This window comes from Toxorhynchites rutilus, chromosome 3 (assembly GCF_029784135.1).
Source record: "Toxorhynchites rutilus septentrionalis strain SRP chromosome 3, ASM2978413v1, whole genome shotgun sequence".
NCBI classification, from domain to species: domain Eukaryota; kingdom Metazoa; phylum Arthropoda; class Insecta; order Diptera; family Culicidae; genus Toxorhynchites; species Toxorhynchites rutilus.
In genome coordinates, this window is record NC_073746.1 from 217,215,238 (window position 1) to 217,237,545 (window position 22,308).

General features: G+C 39.9%; 1 protein-coding gene across 1 annotated transcript in view; it reads right to left on the reverse strand.

Annotated features, from left to right (window-relative positions):
* LOC129780014 (protein couch potato) overlaps positions 1 to 22,308 on the reverse strand; it is a 310,568-nt gene that overhangs the window by 60,611 nt on the left and 227,649 nt on the right. The gene's annotated exons all lie outside the window — the stretch shown is intronic.

Sequence of the window (22,308 nt, forward strand, 5' to 3'; positions counted from 1 at the left end):
TCGTTTCACAGCCGACACAAACTGCCGCTGGGAGTTTGTATATCCTTTTTTTATGTCGTTATATCACATTTTTGTCCAGGACTCAAGGTAGATATTATTTTCCCCAAAGTTCCTTCATGTAGCTGGGGTCCAATCAGCAAGCTGGAACAATGTGGTTCTACAAGATATTGTTTGCACAAATCATTTCTCAATATGCAATAATGGAAATATAATTAACATGCTCGTTTCGAAATTGTAAAGATTTTAAAGTGTCTATTTTAAGCATGATACAATGAATCGAACGAATAAATGCGAATCCTGATATTGATGACAATCATATCTTCAAATAATATTTAATGCCGAACAAGATCAAAACATGTTTCAACCAGCGACTCAATTAGGCTACTTGCAGCCATGTTCTTTCCGTCTACTTCTTCCAATCAAACATCAAGAGAGCTAGAACGGGAAACCCCAACAAAACATTGTGAAGCAATTTCCATTCCTCCTTCGCTGTAAGCCATTAAAATGATTGTCCACAAATTTCTTATGGCAACATCATCACTATGAAGCAGTTCTCGACCGAAAACCGCCTGTTGAGCAAGAGTCGAGTCGAAGATCCTCCCCCCTCAAAGACTGTATTTATGCTTCAGAAAATTTGGAAGACTACAACGCACCACCGTAAGACGCTGTGGGATGATTTTGTTCACCACCATAATACCATCATCATCAACAACATCTCTTCATTTCGACTGAGCTTCGGTATGGAAAAGATATGTACACACAGTGGGGAAGGCGAAAGTCTCACCGCGCATTACTCTATTTGTCCGCAAATATTTACTAAAGATTCCGTATAATGCTCCACTTGCTCATCGGTTCGTATGTAGCCCTTCCTCTGGTTGGCATACGAAGAATCGTATCGTCTGCCATCGTGGGACAGCTTTCCTCCGGGCGCCACAGAAATGCGAATCCGGGCGGAACGAACAGATGTTGTGTTAGGCCTCGCACAAGGTTTACAATGTATTGAATGTATTTCGTGGATATAATAAGGTTTCAATGGGCAGAAACTGGATTGAACTGGGGATTTTCAGACCCTGAATGATATCCAGGATACCATTGCGAAAGTTCACAAATATTGTTTCTTCATCTAATAACACTATAAGATTATCTTCGAATGTTGTTGTTTGTCGATTTATAACTTTTGTAGAATGTGCGTTTGTATAAATAGTACACTGTTTTCCAGGTACTGAAATCTTTTTCCATGAAATTTATATCAATGCATTGCAATAACAACGTGAAAATGTTTTCATTATAAATGAATTACCGTAGATATACCATCGTTAAAACAATCAAACAGATTGGCCAAACATCGTGACCAATAATATGGATGACAATGATGCCTCCCCTTCATCCTCGCCGAATTATGACATGTATTGCACAGCTCAATAATCTCAGTTAATCGTCCAGCATGCGCGTTCATTAATTCGAACGAGTATTCCGGGTTCCATTATACGACGACCGTTGGCTGGGTTGACAATGACCACGACGGTGAAATTATTTTTATCGAATGTATGGAATTTCATATGCTGATGGTTGGGGTGTTCATTTTTTTTAATCTAGGTATTTTCGTGATTTATTCAATTTCTGCGTGAAAAATGTTGGCATTACTACTTGAGTTACAAACGAAAAAAAAATCGAAAGATGATGACTCAAGCTAAACTGAATGACTGAGTTTCATATAATTTATTTTCTTAAACTTGAATCATCATCTTTCGATTTTTTGTTGTTGTAAGTCCAGTAGTAATTGCAACACTTATGAATCAAACAAATTTGAATGTATTGAGGCATTTCATTATCATACTATATTTGTAAAATATTGCAACAATACAATACAGTACAATTTACCTTCGCAAAAATTATTCCTTATCGTTAATTAACAAGGTTTGGGTTGAGGGTTGAGGTTTTCATTCAGATGTATTTTTTTCTTGTAAGTCTGTTCACACAAGTCTAGGATTTTTCATCCAATTGATAAAGACTAACCGTGTCTAGTGAACATTTATTACTCCTGTGTCACGCCAAGTAGTAAAAATGATGATCGATTTGAAGCTGAGTTCCCATATATCGAGGGATTCATATACAGAGCTTGAGCTTGAGCTTGGGTAGATTGTACATTTCGTAATTGCTCTCCGTGATTGATCTGAACCAGCGAAATCGCACGAAGAACACACTGAATGACGCTTGGGAATAGCAAATCATTCTCATTGTGCAAGTTTCGGTGATCCAAACTTTAAATAGTCGATAATGACGCCGACCATGTCTTTACAGTCATCAGGAGGAAGGGAAGGAATGTTAGTATGATATTCGCCGCCCGAAGGCTAGAAGGGTTGACTGTATAGCGTGGTTCCCTAGCGATTATCATGGAAAGGATAGTTGGAAGAGGTATGAATCAGGATTCACTGAGATAACTGATATGATTATGTAAACGCGAACCAGCGACCATTCGATGAAGCTAAAACTCGCAGACGTTAAAATTCGAGTTTTTTTAAAAACCGAAAAATCACCGGAAATCTGGGTTTTCAAAAAAAAAGGTTTGATGCCAAATGTCTTATGATTGCACGAAACGTTGATATTTACTGTTAGCTCGAAAAAAACTCAGCTGTCTAGAGTTGTCTTGAGCGGTACAATCTTCAGTTCTTGGTGAATGATCAGTGGCCTCCACAACCTTCGGCCCGTGTCTTTTGTGCCTGTAAAGAGTATGTGTATGTATTGCCGCGACTAAGTAAAAGTCTATCGATCGGATAGGAGGTATATAATACAGGAAAGAAAAATCATTAAACGTTGATATCGTACGAGGTACAAACGTACGAGTGTGTGCTGACGAGGAATGTGGAAAAATGAGTGCACTTCGTGGGTAGGATACTCATATTGACATTGATATTGGCACTATCAGCTACCCTTCCATCGTAAGAAATATCGGAGTCTTCCGAACCGCTGTTAAATTCTGGAGCCCGCGCATATTTTCCACCGCTAGACATTTTCGGTTTTCGATTCGAACTTAGAATGCTTCAAACCTACGAATAATACCAGAGATAGAATATTGTAATATTTTTGTTATTGCCAACTTGATCATCCTTTGATTGATTGCAATTCCGTTTATAGTCAAACCGTGATTGTACTGACTTTCGATTTAAAACTTTCGCGGACATCTCGTTCCGCTACCAAAAACAAAATCGTGGTATCCCTTCTCCACGTACAAATGCACGGCAGTCATCCCGCGCCGCCACCTCTATCCGAATTGCGGTAATTTTATCTGTTACAAGGCAAAACAAGCGGACATCTCGATCCGCTACCGTAGTCTGAGTCGTGGTATCTACCGTCCACGTCCCAACAAACAGGTAGTCATCCCAAACCACCACCGTAATCCGAACTGCGGCCATTCCTGTCTGCTATAAAACCAAACAAGTGGCCGTCTTGAGGCGCCACCAGAAGTCTAACCGCGAAACATAAATATTCTTAGATATTTAAACCACCAACGCAGACATCTCGATCCGCTATCAGGACCTGAATTGCGGCCATCCTGTACAGCTACCGCTTTTTTCCACAGCTGCCGATATAGGTGACCGGAATAAATCGCCACAGTAAACAACTGCAACAGAAACAACCGCTTAGAAAAAGTGTAGTAGGCTAGAAATATTTGGCGCGGGAAAAACATCATGTGCCTCACATTTCTATTATAAATTTATTCTCTTGTTCTCGTTTTTCGAAATTTATTCTGAGGACAATGTAATGGGGACGAAGTCCCCATTTGGCGAGGATAAGGAATCGAGGCGGCCCATGCCGCCAAGATGACGCAATCCGAGTCCACCGCCGACCCGCCGTCGGAAGCGGCGGTGTCTCGCACGCAAACCTGGGATCCACTGATTGCCCGGTTAGTTTGAAACATAGGATACGATCCTTTAGCAATGTCCGACCGAGCTCTAGCGAGCGTCGGACGGTATACGTCTGCCCGGGGCGTTACGTTTGCCTGGGGCGATACGTTTGCCCGGTTAATTCTTGTTTTGAAATACAATACCGCGCCACAATATTTATAGCCTACTACACATTTTATAAGCGGTGGTTTCTGTTGCAGTCGTTTTCTGTGGCGATTTATTCCGGGAACCGCCGATATACGGTCGCCATTATCTTTTTCAGTCTATGATTCATCACTTTCACAAATTATAAAATTTTCTTCGATGCGATGGGTGATTCCTGAGCGGCAACAATAAATAATAACCTACTGTTTAATTTCTGATGAATTTTCAGCAGGCTCCTGGCAGGATCGCCAATGTGAATAAACCGGAGCTAAAGAATCACCCAACGCTCTACAGTATTCCGAGAAGGACTTACTGCGTCTTGCTGCGTACACTGCCAGACACCAAAGAGATTTATGCTGCGGAAGACACCAGTGACATTCGTGATAGTAACGCACCGATTCAATGTATGACAGTAGTAACAGGTGATATAACCAGTGTTGCCGACATCATTGGTGTACCACACAATTGGTACTGATTTTTTCCGCGTGTGAAATTTCTATCGAAAATTTTATTGAATGATAGTATGCAATTAAAATTTAGAAAGACTATGTATAAGCATCATCAAACAAACGAGTGATTTGAAGCTAGCAAATGTTAATGTACAGCGTTAAAACTTACTAGTATTTGTAGTGAGTAAATCTATATATAAAGTTAGTAAGTAAATATAATATTGTGTAGTAGATAAATGAGTATTTTTTCATATTTCATGAATTTTCTCTACTATGAATAATTCCGATGATTTTTAGTACAGATTATTTGAAGAAAAAATACAGATGAGAAAGATTTTTTCCCTTCTAGTACAGATAAAAATGTGACAATACTGCTTATATGTTTTGGAATTTTGGAAACATTATCTCATTATAAACTCTTTGTCTAATCTCCTTGGTATCAACCACTTCTTCTTATTTGTGAAACCAACACTCTTTGCCGGGCGAACGAAATGGTATAACAAACAATTCATACGAAAAATAAAACTTGTATGTTGCTTTATCAGCTCAAATATAAAGCGAACTATTGAAAATACAAAATTCCATCAATATGGACACCTGCTTGAAATTACACAAGGTCGTGATTGTTGAGCGGCCGATGTTTGTCGCACTTCATTGAGAATTTGTTCATATACAACTTCAAACAAATAATTATAAAGCCAAAGGTTGCACTACGTCAATCTTGTGGTTATATCACATATATAACCCACCCCTACTTTTATAAGATACCGTTTGGATACTTTTGTAAGTAAAAGTTGTTATGTATAAGTTTCCCAGTGATCCGCGGAGAATGGTTGGTAGATTTCCTAATATAATCTGATAGCCTGATGATAGACATATTGAATTAGAAGAATTTTTGTATGGATAAGTTCTCCTACCCATTTTGAAACGTGTATTTTTAATATACTCAGAAGACAGATTCCATACAAAAATAATATGAAGAGGATCATAGTTTACACAGAATGAGTCTCCAAATGTCCAATTCAGCTAAAGCTTGTCTAATTTAACGTTATCAATATCTCTGAGGAAAACTTAAAGGTTCAGCTCCTTGCAAGTTAAAAGACGATAACAATGATAAAGTTTCATGGTAGCAAACACGATGTGGAATAATGATTTTCAAATTATTCTTATTTGTTTCTCATTACAGTCAAACCATCCGCTACAGAATCAGCGTAAGTCTATAGACTTATGCTTGGCTTCCTTTTTTTTCATGTGCCCACAGTGGGAGTCATGAGTTCCCCGTGACATGTTCCGAGGCTGTCGGGAAGATAGCGCCATCGCGGAAGAAAGGACCCAGTGTCGTTTAATGAGCGCGTAACATATTCATTATACAGCATTGAGTGGGTGGGCGGGAGCAAAAGAGCATGATCCATCCCCCTCTCTGGAAGCCGGAACGACCAGCTTGGTGGATTCGCCTCGTTGGAAAGGAAGACTTCCACGGACGGTCTCCCTCTCATTACGATGATTAAACATCTGGGATAACGACAGACAATGGGGGAGAAAGCGCGAAAACGACAATCAGCGTTACTGTTGTTTTAACCTTAGAAGATTCGAGCGCGAGCGATGGAAATGTTTCCGATTCAGATCCTTTCCACTTGAGGACACTTCTTCTTGCTGGATGGTTTGACATTTTAATATTTCTTCGCAATTAAGCTTTGAACAACTAGATGTCTTTTGTGCAATCTCTCTATCTGAAGAATTGTGCCACGAAACGATATTTGAACAAATTCAACTATTTTAAAGTAGCGTACTTTATTTCATTTCTTGGAATCAGAGTACTGCATTTATCCCTTTAAAATCTATCAAAAGTAGAAGAATACCGATTAGAGCGAAACGGTGAAATATTTGGATTAGCTGCTCCAAAACAAGATATTCCACTTCGAACGATCATGACAAGGCGATACGCTCGAATGTTTCCTAATTGTGCTAATAATGCCAATAAAGCGTCGCTGTCAGTGTCTGACTAGACATCTCAGTTAAAATTCCTGCCATCCGTCCTCGCCGTTTTTCGCTTCCAGCATCGTCGTGCCACTTGTAGTGAAGAAAAATTCTTTAAATTCCACTTCCCGAGATGACTCCCTCGACTTCTGTCCAGCGCTGCACGTTACTCTGTGTTATTTTTTTTTTGTACTTGTAGCTGCCCCAACCTATTTGGACTGGTTCCTGGATGTTCATGACAAACAAGCAGAATGAATTGAGCCCGAGAGCCACCCTGCAGCGTGAGTTTCGGGAAAAGTGGTGTCAAACCAATGGAATAATAATGCGGAATTTCCACCAATAACCTCGAGGACGAGTCTTTTTTTTTTGCTGTTGTTGTTGTTGACTGCACCCTCCGCAGCCGGAAGACGGAATGAACTCATGAAAGATTGATGCTTTCGGTTGCCAGAAAGTGACGGGTAACTGTTTTGGTACTCCGCAATGACTTGACCTCGAAAATTGGAACGGTAACTTTTGTGATGTTTATAGCGATTTCTAATAAATCAATAAAATGTAGATGATTCAATTATGCTTTTCAGAGTCGGTGGTTGAAAAATCAATGACTGGACAAATTTTAAACTTCGCGATCAACTAATGAAATTGTTGATCCCATCTTCAACAAGTATCCGAACTTTGTATCTAACCAAAACAAGAAGAAAAAACGTGACGGCCAGCATCAACATCACGCGAAGAAATTTGAAAGTTTAATGTCATGAAGATGGGAAATATAAATTTTATTAGGTTCGTAAATAAATGAACCCCTGCGAGATGGGAAAGATTTCTTCGATTCGCTCCTTCCGTACTTTCCTGTGCCGGTTTTCTCGGTGTCCCGAAGAGTGCACACAGCTCACGGACAAGTACTTTTCGGCGACGAAAGCTTCCTCAAGAGGCTGAACTTGGCCAAAGAACACGAACACGATAACGAGAAGTGGACGCTTTATCGCCACCGTGTTATGGATAATTACGGTGATACAGATTAAAGTGATGCTAAGCGAGCCATTTTATAGCTGTCAGTGGAACGACGGTGTGCAGATTCGAAGCTGGAGAAAGGTACACTTTGAGCTATTTATGTGTGCCAGCAGTGAATTATTTTGCGACCTAGAAAACTTCAATGAAATCAGGCATGTTAACACTTTACCGACCGGTAGCGGTTCGAACATACTATGCCCTTTTCACCGTCCATTCAGCCACATTCATTGGTCACTCCCAATGAATAAATTCACAATATCTATTACGCTTTCAGAGGAACTTGGCATAATTCTTACGCCAGAGCTGCCTTCGAAAGGTTCCAAAATTATATTCTTGACGTTCGTTGACCATGTACCATTGTTGTCTTCAACGTTTATGCCCTCGTCTTCTGAATCACTGTATATTAACAGTACAGGACGTCACTTCGAATCGCTATACTACTGCTATCACTTTCGTCATCAGTACTACTTGCTGAACGGCAGTCAAGACAATCTGACAGATCGTCGAGATAAAACTCACCGACACTATCCTCTTTATTCATTTCTAAGGACTAAAGTTTTGAGAAAAGCACCGATTATCTGAATAAAGAATACGAAATGCTTGCTGCTTGCTACTTGTCAGTCTAACCTAACCAAATCTAACAGAAAGATCGAAAGTCGATTAATCGACAACCGGTCGGTAAGCGCTGTGGAGTAAAAGTCGAATAATCGACGGCTGGTCGGTAAAGTGTTAATTATAAAACGATAAATTGACTCAGTTATTCATATGCAATTGACTCAGTAGAGAAAACATTCTAAAAACAGTATATAAAGTAAAAGTACCGGGATGGCACTAAAAAATGAACAAGGTTCATCTGTCACTAGCTTATGTGTGAAGTTTCATGACATTTCGGGTATTTGTTCACAAACTTCAAAAACAATTGTTTAAGTTTCACTACCTGACCATTCGTATAGAAAATGGAAAAAGAGGAATATCGTATTTTGATCAAACATTGTTTTTTGATGAGAAAACTCCTCGAGTGACGAGACAATCAGATTTTTTCCGCCGATCGAACCACCTATGGAATAAACAATCCACTGGACGTCTGTTGCAACAAGTTCAACGAAGTGGCTCATGTGTTTGACTTTTTGGTGTATTCAAAAACGTGTTTAGACTTAGACTTAATAGATGAAAATGTCTGTACGATTTTTATGTCGAAGATAAATAAATAAATAAATAAATAAATAAAAACTCCTGAACAATCAATGATGGGGTTGAAAAACTGTTATTCTACTTCAGCTCCTTCGAGAACAACAGTTCGGTGGTTTAGTTAATTTAAAATGGGCCTTACAAGCACCGCAGACGCACCTCGCTCTGGAAGGCCAAAAGAGGCTAAGAATTCAGAAATCGTAAAACAAATGCATCGATTCGTTTTGAACGATCGTAAAGATAAATTACGCAAGTTAGCTGAGGCCATAGGGATTTCAAAAGAACTAGGATACATTTTGCACGACATTTCGGGCATGAAAAAGTTATCCGCGAGATGGGTGCCGCGTTTGCTGACCGTCAACCAAAAACAGCGGCGCGTTGATGATTCATCAGTCGGGTTGGCGTTGTTGAAACGTAATCGAGTGTACTTCTTCCGACGTTTTGTGACAATGGATGAAACGTGGATCCATTCCTCTGGACTCTTGAGTCCAATAGGTAGTCTGCAGAGTGGCACTGAGGCATATTTCGAAGACATAGACGTGCTACAAAAAGAGAATCGAAATGTTGGAAACTCGCTACACCAAGTGTATTACCCTCGAAGGAAACTATGTTGAAGAATAAATACAGCTTTGCCCAAAAAACGATTGTTTTCATTAAAAATCCCGGGGGCTTACACAACCCATGTAGTGTAAGCCATTCTCCATTCCAAATCACACTGGTGTTCATCATCCAACAGTCACCCAGCAGTGGCAGTGAGAGTTTTGTTTGAGTTTTACAAAAAAAAATAGCACATTTGTTGACATCCTTATACATTACTTCAAATGAGCTTGAAAGTATCATTTAAGGTGATATCCACCCAAACTGGTACAGCATTTACTCAAACGAGAGGCATGTTTGTGTACAATATATATGCCATAGCAATAACGTTTGCATTTTAAAAAATGGCAAACATTGACGATTTTTCACGAGTTTACTTTCACACGCACTGACTAAACTACCCATGCAGCATCTATCATAGTAACCCATGAGTCAGCAGAAAAAAATGACAGCTCCATCAGTCGAACTCTAACCGTGAAGGCGAAAATAGTGAAGCTACTCCATTCAGAAGTGTGCGCGTTCGAAGAACGGTACCCCGCCGCGTCGAAAACGCACATCGTGAGGCACTTTGTGGACGTCGGATACACCCGTTCTGGCATCTTCAACAACTTAACACTATTGGACAACAATCAGATCATCGGAAGAGGACGCGGTATTCTTGCCGGATCTGTCGTCGGCCCACTACTCGAAGCGATCGTAAGAGGAGATGGAGCGGCTATGGATGTGGTACTCAAGTCGGCGAACCTGCAAACGTCCTCCAGCTGCATCCCCTTCGAGAATTTCTGGGCAAACCTACAGCGTAAGATCTACTCCAGCAATTTTGTCGCGAAAACTGAGAATGAATTGATAAATAAAACGAAGAAAGAACTCAAAAACACGCCTACACGCATGTTTTCGTCCACCATGGCGAATGTTCCGGTTAACTGCCGGAAGGTCGCTCGCAAGGGCGTAGAATTTTTTTGCAAGGAAGCTAATATAATTACCTTCCATGGGAAATTTATCAAACTCAATTATCTGTCTAACCCTTCTTTTTTTTTTATTAAATCGTTTATTTTTACAGGCTCAGTTACATAAGTTTAAAGGAGCCGAACTCCTATCTGTATTGTTACAAGTATATATAATCATTTTTCATTAATTCTAGTGTTAATGAAGTAGAGAACCGATTACTCGCGGTTTGCTCGAGTTTAGAAGGGTGACATTTTTTTTCAGGAAAAGGAAGGGATATAAGGATATGTTGACAATGTTCACACTCACATTCGCACTCACATTCATCATACTCAATTCTTAAGCCTATCTTATATCTAACATGTATTTACATTTCACCTTATTCTATTGTTAGTAAGAAGGGATTTAATTTCTCGCGAAGGAAAAGGAAAAGGAAAATATAAGGATATAAGGACAATCACACACGAAGATCGATAGCTTTTAGGAAGACATATATTTGGGACATGTAATCAAGGTCTAACCGAGCCAACACATCTCTCACCGGCACATTGGGCTGCCTTCCTCTAGCCCGAAGAGAGTTTTCTAAATTCGATCTGGCAACAAGATACTCCTCGCACGACCAAACAACGTGTTCGATGTCGTGGTAACCTTGGCCACAAGCACAGATATTGCCATCGGCAAGATTAAAACGAAAGAGTAGCGCGTCTAACGAACAGTGATTGAACATGAGTCGAGAGAAGGTGCGAATAAAGTCCCGACTCAAGTCCAGACTTTTGAACCATGGTTTGAGGCTAACCTTAGGGATAATCGAGTGAAGCCACCGACCCAATTCATCTTCGTTCCACTTACGTTGCCATTTAACGATGGTATTTTTACGGACTAAAGAATAAAATTCATTGAAGGCGATTTGACGCTGATATATATCGCCTTCAATTGCACCTACCTTTGCTAATGAGTCAGCCCTCTCATTACCCGGAATTGAGCAATGTGAAGGGACCCAGACAAAGGTAATGACATAACAGCGTCTGGTTAAAGCACTCAAAATTTCTCGTATTCTCTCAAGGAAGTACGGCGAGTGCTTTTCCGGCCTCACTGAACGGATAGCTTCGACAGAGCTAAGACTATCCGTTACAATGTAATAGTGTTCAACAGGTCGTGAGGCGACGCTGTCCAGCGCCCAATGAATTGCTGCCAATTCAGCAATATACACTGAGCAAGGATTCTGAAGACTGTGGGAGGTGCTAAAAAATTCGTAGAACACTCCAAATCCTGTGGACTCATTCATAGAGGACCCATCAGTAAAGTACATATTATCACAATTGATACGCCCATATTTTGCATTGAATATCGTAGGAACGATCCCCGATCGATGATAATCTGGAATTCCATGGATTTTCTCCTTCATGAACAGATCAAAATGTACAGAGGAATTGATGTAGTCAGGAAAACAAACACGGTTGGGAATATACGAAGAAGGATCAACCTGCATGGAGATGAATTCATGATATGAGCTCATGAATCCTGAATGAAAATTTAGCTCGATCAGCTGCTCAAAATTTCCGATCACCAATGGGTTCATGACCTTACACCGGATGAAGAACCGAAGAGATAATAAATTGAAGCGATCTTTTAGTGGGAGTAGGCCTGCCAAAACCTCGAGACTCATGGTATGCGTTGAGGGCATACATCCCAACGCGATACGGAGACAAAGATACTGAATTCGCTCGAGTTTAATGAGGTGTGTTTTGGCAGCTGATTGAAAACAGAAACTGCCATACTCCATCACTGAGAGAATAGTTGTTCGATACAACATTATAAGATCTTCTGGATGGGCTCCCCACCAGGTGCCGGTAATTGTACGGAGAAAGTTTATTCTTTGTTGGCATTTTTTACTCAGATACCTAATATGGGCCCCCAAGTACATTTGGAGTCGAACCAGACCCCAAGATACTTGAATGACATAGCATGAGTGATTGGTTTACCCAAAAGTTGAAGCTTTGGTTTTGCTGGTCTATGCTTCCTAGAAAAAACCACCATCTCTGTTTTCTCCGTGGAGAATTCGATCCCTAGCCCAATGGCCCAGGTTGAAAAATTGTTCAATGTATCTTGTAAGGGTTCTTGCAGGTCGGATTCTTTTGATCCTACGACAGACACTACTCCATCATCTGCAAGATGACTTAAGCTGCAATTTTGTGTAAGGCAATTGTCAATGTCGCTTACATAGAAGTTGTACAAAAGGGGGCTTAAACATGAGCCCTGAGGGAGGCCCATGTAAGAGACCCGACTTACTGCCGAATCTCCATGAGAAAAATTCAAATGTTTCTCACAAAGCAAGTTATATAACATATTATTCAATAGAGGCGGTAGACCCCGAGAGTGTAATTTGTCTGACAAAACCTCTATTGAAACAGAATCAAAGGCCCCCTTTATGTCCAAGAATACTGAAGCCATTTGTTTTTTTTCGGCGTAAGCCATTTGAATTTCTGAAGAAAGCAACGCAAGACAATCATTCGTCCCCTTGCCCCTGAGGAACCCATATTGTGTATCTGAGAGTAAGCCATTCGTTTCAACCCAACGATCAAGGCGAAACAAGATCATTTTCTCCAACAATTTCCGTATACAAGACAGCATTGCTATTGGGCGGTACGAATTGAAGTCAGACGCGGGTTTTCCGGGTTTTTGAATAGCTATAATTCGCACTTGTCTCCAATCATCTGGAACAACATTATGCTCCAGAAACCGATTGAATAAATTCAACAAGCGATGTTTCGCCACATCAGGGAGGTTTTTCAGCAAGTTGAACTTAATTCTATCTGTTCCTGGAGCCGAATTGTTACAAGAAAGGAGAGCAAGAGAGAATTCTACCATCGAAAACTCGGAATCAAGATCGCACCTATCTTGTGGTATATCTCGAACAATTTTTTGCACAGGAACGGAATCGGGACAAACCTTCCGTGCAAATTTAAAAATCCATCGATGTGAATATTCTTCGCTTTCATTCGATGAAGAGCGATTTCTCATGTTTCGAGCCACTTTCCATAATTTTTTCATTGACGTTTCTCGTGACAAACCTCCCACGAAAGTTCGCCAATAAGCACGCTTTTTCCCTTTGATCAAGTTTTTAAATTGATTTTCAAGGTCCAAATACGTTTGAAAATTCTCAATGGTTCCACGTTTTCGAAAAGCTTTAAATGCGTTCGATTTATCCTGATAAAGCTTGGAACATTGGCTATCCCACCATGGATTGGGAGGCCTTCGACGAATAGTGGAGCCTGGGATGGGTTTCGTTTGAGCGCGAACCGCGCTGTCATATATCAAACGAGAAAGGAAGTTATACTTCTCCAATGGAGGTAAACCATCTCTGGAATTGATGGCTAGATCAATCGCGTCCGCATATTTTTTCCAGTCAATGTGTCTTGTGAGGTCATATGCCATGTTTATAGATTCAGAAGAATTCGACCCAATGGTGATGGAAATTTTGATTGGCAAGTGATCACTACCGTTGGGGTCCTGGATTACATTCCACTTGCAACGGTCATATTGAAGCTGTTACAAAGGTCATATATCAACGATGAACGATTGTCGTCGTACTGTTCCCCCCAGGCAGTTCCGTGAGAGTTGAAGTCTCCCAAGATCAATCGTGGCTCAGGAAGGAGTGAGCACATGTCAACAAGTTGCTTGCGGCTAACCGCAGCTCTCGGAGGCCAATACAAACTGACAATACAGAGGTCTTTGCCTCTGATGTTTGCATGACAAGCAACAGCTTCGATCCCTCCAATAGGTGGAAGTTCAATTCTAAAAAATGGGTGGCACTTATTAATCCCCAATAGTACCCCTCCGTATCTGTCATCACGGTCCAAGCGTATTATATTAAAATCGTGGAAAGAGAGATCATTTTGAGAAGAGAGCCAGGTTTCGGACAGAGCAAAAACATCACAATTGAATTTATGAATTAGAAATTTGAAAATATCCAATTTAGGGATAAGAATACGACAATTCCACTGTAAAACAGTGATATCTCCGACCTCTCTATTTAAATTAGACATCAAGAGAGATAATCATTGCAAGAAGGGGCCATGTTTGCATCAATTGCTGCAAAATTGTCTTTAACACTGGAAGCATTGAGATGACAATGGTTCTGATGGAGTCGGAAACGTTAAAACACGTGAAGATTTGATCCACAAGGTCAGTCAACTTTATAAATCCCTTCTGTTTCTCCCAGCGACTCTTGTAAGTTTCACAAGCTGAGAGCACGTGTGGGGATCTCCCGCAATATGGACATTTATGCTCAGTCGCACTGCAGGATTCCCCCACATGTTGCTCTCCGCAAGTTGCACAGCGCTCCTTGTTGGCACAATAATCTGAAGTGTGACCAACTGACTTGCATTTGTTGCAAGTCATGGGCTTTGGCACGAAGAGTCGCACAGGCAGTCTCAATTTGTCCACCATGACGTAGTCAGGGAGGGCCGAACCAGCAAAAGTTACTCGAAACGAGTCTGACGGCGTGAATTTCGTTTTTCCCTCTTCTTGGGATACTTTACCTAGTTGGCGACTGTCCAAAATTTTAACGCCCACCAAAGGGAGTCTTTTGAATTTACCAACTCCTTCTTTTATCAATTGGCACGTCAGACCCGTTTCAGTTACCACCCCCGAGATTTCTACGTCATGGGAGGGCACGTAGACACGATACTCTAGGGTGAACCTCTCGTCGATCACAATTGCATTTGCGTGTTTCCGATCACTCACGACAACACGCAGTTTGTTCGGCCTAACCTTAGAGATTTCGACCACGGAGGAATAAAATCTTGCCAGATCTTTCGAAACCTGAATGACATTAATAGATTTTCCTTTAGGTTTGGGCCGGAAAAAAACAACCCATGGACCAGCTCCAGGTGCATCGTCTGGATAGACCTTGACACGAGGAGAGGAAACAACTGAGGGGGAGGACGAGGTCGATTGTTGAACGGGAGCGGGATCAGTAGGACTGGGAGGCAAGTTCGGGAGTTGAACGGAAGCGGGAGATGGAGGGGGCGAAGAGGAAAAGTTTGCCAATTTTCTTGAGGGGGGCTTGTTGAGGTTAATTAACTCTTTCTCTGAAGAGACATCTTCTGAGGGGGGAACGCGTTTGAGCGACTTCCCAGCCCCCGTTGTAGCTAGTGAGGAGGAAACAGTAGTTTCAATCTCCATTTCAACTTGACCTTCTGCCATTACGGCAGATATGAAATAATATAATTTTGAATTCTTCTATCTTCCTAAACCTAATATATATATTATACCTAAATCGCACACCAATGCGAATGAAATGAAACGGTGTCCCAATCGAACCGCGTGGCAATCGCTCGGTACAGCTGCAACGGTAAATCGCACCACCACACGATGATGGAATCGATGACGATGATAAAGCACACACAGCGATGATACGGCACACGCACCGCGCCCGCGGTGGAGAACTTCTTCCTCACGCTGGTTGTGATTGCTGCTCTTCTCACTCGCGCAATAAAGAGAACCCCGTTAGGGCGAAATAACTTCACCAGCCACTGATAACGGTATAATCTCCACTATATGATAGACGCGAACAAATTTGCGACCGATGTCTTCGGACTGCGCGAGCTGAATCTACCCTTCTTTATCACCATCCGAAAAAAATCCATTTGTTTTAATGCAAACGTTAGTCTTTTATTAAAAAATATCAAACTAGCAAAAAAAAAATAGAAATTTAAATTGTTTTCATGGCTTTGGACGCTATATTTTTTTATATTTTTTTTTTTTTTGAAAGCTGTGGTGCTCACATAACATATTCCAAAATCAGAGAGACTTTTTTTAGTTTTTGAGTTATGATTTTTCAAAAAAGTTAACCGATGATTCGATAAAACCATATTCCCCCTTTTTTTCAATACAAAAATTCATAACTTTGTACTACTGGACCTATTCAGATGATCGAGATATCAAATTGAAGCACATTAGTTAGTTTTCTTGAACAAATTAATATTACTTTTACGAAAAATTTGGATTTTCGATTTTGTAATTATTGATTGAGTTAGTTTTTCATAATTTTCTCTGTTAAAGGTAGAGAGCGCTATTTTTTCTTCATTATTTTTCTATAAATCTGAGGTTTTTTTTCCATAATGAATCCGAAAATCAGAGTGGTGTTATTTTTCGTTTTTGAGTTATTATTTTGCAAATTTAACATGTTTTAAGTCTTCGTTCAATATTCCTATGTGACTAGACTAGACCTGTGTGACTAGAATCCAATCTACCGGCAAGTTTTCAAAGAAGGTTAACGTATTGGCTTCAATTGATTATGTCGATCATCTAAATCGGTACAGTAGTTCAAATGTTATGAATTTTTGAAAAAAGTCATTTTTGGATAAAAGTGGAAAAATGATTTTTCTGACCACCGGTTAACTTTGAAAAAGGATAACTCAAAAACGAAAGAAAAGTCTCTTTGATTTTTGTATATGTTATGTAAAAAAATCTCATCTTTCGAAAAAATATTTAAAAAATATCCAAAGCCATGTGAACAGTAAAAGACAAATACAATCAATAATTAAGGAATTAAAAACCATTTTTGTTTTGCAGGTTCAATATATTTGCTCAGTGCTAAAAAAGTAATAAAGTGCTAGCTCATTGGCTTCAATTTGATATGTCCATCATCGGTTCAGTGGTTCAAAAGTGATGAATTGTTGAAAAAAGTCATTTTTGGGAAAACAGTGGGAAAAATAATTTTCGGACCACCCTAATGAACACTAAATTATTGCGATACATTCAACAGGGCATGAATTTTTCACCATTGGGTAAAAATCAACCAAATTTTGCACACTTTCTCATTGATATTTCACTTTCTCATTTTCGTATTTCTGATGCTGTCAAACTCGAAGTCGTGTTTTTCGATTCAACGAAAATGGAGGTGAACCAACGCGAGTCGAGGGAACAAATTCTTTCCAAACACCTGGAATTTTTTGACCTGTCGCACAGGTAGTTGGGAAAAATGTTGAACATTTACCATTCAACCGTCTCCAGAGTGTTTAAGCGGTTCCAGGAGCGGTTGACATTGGACCACGGTAAAGGAGCTGGAAGAAAACCGGGACCGGAGAACAAAAAGACAGAGGGAAAGGTGAAGCGGACGATTAAAGCAAATCCCAACGTCTCAAGCTGTGATTTGGCTAAAAAGATCGGCATGTCGCAGAGCTACGTCCAGAATGCAAAGAAGAGAGCTGGACTACATACATACAAGGTACAGAACTTCCCAAACCGCGATGAGCGGCAACAATCGACGGCTAAAACTCGGGCACGGAAGCTCTACGAGAAGATGCTGACAAAATATGGCTGCTGTGTGATGGACGACGAAACGTATATAAAAGCCGATTTTAAGCGAATTCCGGGGTTGGAGTTTTTCACCGGCAAGAGCAAGTTCGATGTGGACGACAAATTTATGAAGAAGAAAATGTCGAAGTTCGCCTCCAAATATCTCGTTTGGCAGGCCTTCTGCTCTTTTGGACTGAGGAGTGAGCCTTTCGTGACAAAGGGCACAGTAAGTGGCGAGATCTACAAATCTGAGTGCCTCGAGAAGCGTCTTTTGCCGTTCTTGCAGCAGCACGACGAAGCTCCGCTATTTTGGCCAGATTTGGCATCATGTCATTATTCTAAAAGTGTCCTGGAGTGGTATGAGGCCAATTCTGTCCATTTTATTCAAAAGGACATGAACCCGCCAAATGGATTTCTGTCGGTCTTTCAGATTCTTATGAACACGGAAATCACTGAACCGATCGGCGTAGAAAATTCGTATATAGGGGTTTTTGGGGCCGGTGAAGGTTCTTATGATGGTTTGAGACCCTTCTCCCCTCTCTTAGGGAGGACTGCGATACAAAAGAAACACAAATTTCTGCATAACTCGAGAACTAATCAAGCAAATTGAACCAAATTTGGCATGTGGAGGTTTCAGGGGACAAGAAATATTTTTATGGTGATTATGATTCTCTGAAGAGGTGTTGCCATACAAATGAAACGCAAATTCCTACATAACTCGAGAACTAATTGAGAAAATGGAGCCAAATTTGGCGAGTGAAAGTTTTAAGGAATGAAAAATGCTTTTATGGTGATTCGACACTCCTCCCTGCTCGCTAAGGGGAGGCTACCATACAAAAAAAAACACAAATTTCTGTAAATCCTCTAGAAGGAGAAGGAAGATCCCATAAAAATATAACACATATTTCAACCAACCATACTAACATATTAAAATAGGAAAATTCGGAAAATTGTATTCATAGATGTTCTACAACTACTTTGTAAAAAGTGTCAGAATCGAAACATCTTACATCGAAAAATGATTGGATTATATTGGTATATGGTAGACTTAGTTGAATTTCAATTTCTTAACTCTTTGTTGTGATTATAAACTATTTCAAAAATTCTACATGCTAACCTAGATGGCTCTGGTATTGGATATGGCTGTGAATAACTTTTGTGGTATCCTACTTCAAAGAATTTACGCCGAGCAAAAATTGTTGATGAGCTCGAGACTGCGATTTCGGAGGTATAGGCAAATATCCATAGAAATTTGTTTCGAAAAATTAGGTAAACAATAGACCAACAGAATATTTCTTCTAGTAAACAGAAACGGTTTGGTATCTGATTATTGGAATCTAAAAATTGTTGGATGCTTTTGCTTGATTAACAAATGTGAAATTCAAAATGGTATTATAGCAACTGAACAGCAAAAATAATTATATCTCAGAATATATTGTGCGATTATTCCGCACTGATTTGGCGTTAAAAATGCTTAGTGATCGAAACACCAACTCAAAACGCTTATACGATACTAAGGAAGACATAAAGGTCTTATAGGAACTAAACATAGTGTATATTGATTGATTCGACCGAATACTTCTACTATAGGCGATCCGAAACATTCGTTCGACATGTTTCTTGACTGCGCAAATAGCTGTACATTGCTATATTTTGCATAGTGTAAACAAATGTATAATTTCTTAAATTTTATCGTTCTTATTTTGTGAACATTTCTCTCAACCTGGAATGCACTTTGTGGAAATGTCACACTATGGGCGTCAACAAAAACACACTAAAAATGAAATAAAATGCAATTCACTCAGCTACTCTCAAACACCATGATTGCCTTACTGAAACAGTTCCGGAACCCGTTTTGAGCACCTGCAAATTGCGAACAATCATCCGTGTCGATCTCTGAATAATAAATTGGGACAGGTGACATACAGCAGCAGATGTAATAAGTAATTCATTAACCAGCTCGGTGGTACAATTCACACTCGGTTGGGTAATGAACTATCGATCCACGCCGGGGAAAACAGCGGCGTTACAATTTGTGAATGAGGTTATTAGGAGCTAATTAGGACACAAACTAGGACATATGTGCTACAAACGGCAATTCTCCGCCTGAGGGGGAGGTTTTAGAGATTATTTTTCAAAACAAACTTGTTTTACAAGCCCAAAAATATGTTTCTAGTTATTACATGCAATTGTTTTGAATTTGGGCAAATGACAAGTGTTCCAATTATTGCGAAATTCTATATTCATTCAAAACGATATAACGGTGATGAACATCTCTGTTTGATGATACGCCGAATAACATCGAACACAGTTATAATAAAAAAGGTGTTCTCGTGTTTCTACCGTCAAACCGTTTCCCGGCTATGCTCGAGCAAAAACAAGAAAAACTTCTCATGCGGAATTATGAGCACTTTATTAAATTACGGACTAAATGTATAAGCTTATTTTATATTTATTCAATATGCAAGCGTGCCTATTCTATCGTCACTCTACCGACTCAAGCTTTCTGAAGATGGCTTCACATACAACCTCACCCACCTTCAAAGAGATCTTTTGCTCGGCTTGCGTATCCGTGAAAGCGTGCCACCGTGACTGGAAGGAGACGACTTGGGGAACATAGTTTTCTTCTCGAAACTCTGCCCATCATCTTGCAGAGAAAGAGGCGACGACGATGGGAAGATAGAAGACCGACCATGTATCCAAGATAGACAAGGTCCTGTTCCCGTCGTCGTCACCTCTGGTTGAATGTTGAAATTCAGAAGTACATCTATATTCATTACTACATTAAACATTAAAATATCCATATTTTATCACTACGCCACCGGAACACACCTAAAGGCCATCGTCTCCATCCACTTGTGGAGATTTGTGAATATTTGTCTGCCCGTTCGAGGGCATCAGAAATAGGCTAACAGCTCGACAAGAGGAAACTATTCATTTTCCCTTTATCAAAATATATTATGGAAGCGCCAACGGTGCGACATTTTAGGAGCTCTCTTCAGAATAGTTTGCAACGAGTTCGTGAAATTCTGTGGAACGACTTATTTTTTTATAGTTTCGATCAATTTTATTAAATATAGAAAATGTCAAATTTCTACACTGGTAAATGATTCGTTTTTCTGTACCGTTCGTCCCGAACCGTTCCTGCTAGATATTACGAGACCGGTGGGATTTCAGTGCGGGTTCAGCAAAGAATGGAATTAAATTTATCATATTAATAGTGACTGAAAAACGAGCATCATCAACTCGAAGGAACTTTCAGGAAGAAGGATATGTGAAAATCGTGTACCCATTTGAAAAGTCGGTCGCTCTCCAGTGGCTTGTGCGGTGCTCTTACATAGAAAGTTAATTAGAAGTGCTTAGATGTGGAGAGATTAAAGTGTTAAACTTTTTGGCTTTGTTCATTAATATTGATTACCTTTTTATGTTTATTTGTTTCATCTCGAAGCAAACGCATATAGCCAGATATAGCCATCGATTAGATGTGGAATTTTAGTAAGAAAGCCATTCAGATCATAAACTATTTTTATGTTGTTCCACATGGAATTATTCATGTTGATGATTTATAATTCATAATCCAAAGATACTGAGAACATTGACTCAATCGATTCAAAACCGATGGTTTTGATGTGGAAGCAAAAACTTATGGAGCACAACTACAACTGAATGCAGTTGTTGTTCAGGCAACATATTTCAGAATGAAACATTGTTTCATAAAACCATATATTCTATAAAATAAATATTATTTTCACACACAATCGCACTACACAGCTTATACAGAACGGAAGTCTTCATTCTAATCTTAACATGACATGTTCGCCGAGAAAAGCGGAAATGAGACAAGAAAAATTCTACCGATTTATTATGCTGCTCAATCTGCAGAAGATGAACATTTGTGGTTTAATTCCAAGATCAAAGAAGGATTCGCGTGAAGTGATTTCTGAGCGCTTTTCGGAAATTTGTCACAGTTGTTTATTTCACATACATCAAGCATTAGCTAGAGTTGTTGCGAGAATATACATCCATTTTGGTTCTATGATACAGGCAGAAGCGTGAAAGAGGAAACATTTTAACTCGTCCTTTGAAAGCGGGATCGTCTCATAATCGTCCTAATTTACTCCGGGTTTCTTTACTCTTGAAGGCGCGCAAGTTTTTTTTTCCACCGATTGTGCAGAAAATACGAAAAATAAAATAAATCATGCTTTCAGAAAAAGAGGTTCGCAAATCAAGCGAAACAGTTTTAAGCGCGGTTTGTGGTTTACGCTAAACGGGGAGGTGGCCTCTCCTATTCAAGCTGTGTTAAGGCCGTTGAATTCATTTTTGATGAGACTACGAAAGTTTTCCTTTCATTCGGTTGGCTGGAAGGGAGATTTACCGTCAAGGGTTTCGGAGGGAAAACCTTTTTAATTACAAACACGGCGAAAAATGCTGACACCTGAACTTGGTTTTAACGCAGGACTACGTTTACCGGAATGGTATAGGATGCGAAATGAAATCGCCGCGTGATGAAGAAATGAAAAAAATCAATGCTTGTAGTTCAATCGACTGTATCCAGGAATATTTAATTGATAAAAAGTCCCATGTTCTAATCGATCCATTCGCACAACCAATCAGTGAGGCACAATTGGGCAAGCAAGCATGCACAAAACACGCTCAGTGCAGTGCGTGCACTAAGGACTTTTTTCCTTGCCTGTATCTTCATAATAATGTCAATTGTGATAGCCATTCGAATCAATTAAAATAATGTCGAAGTCCTACGTCAACAATGCAATCGTGTTTTGGACACTACA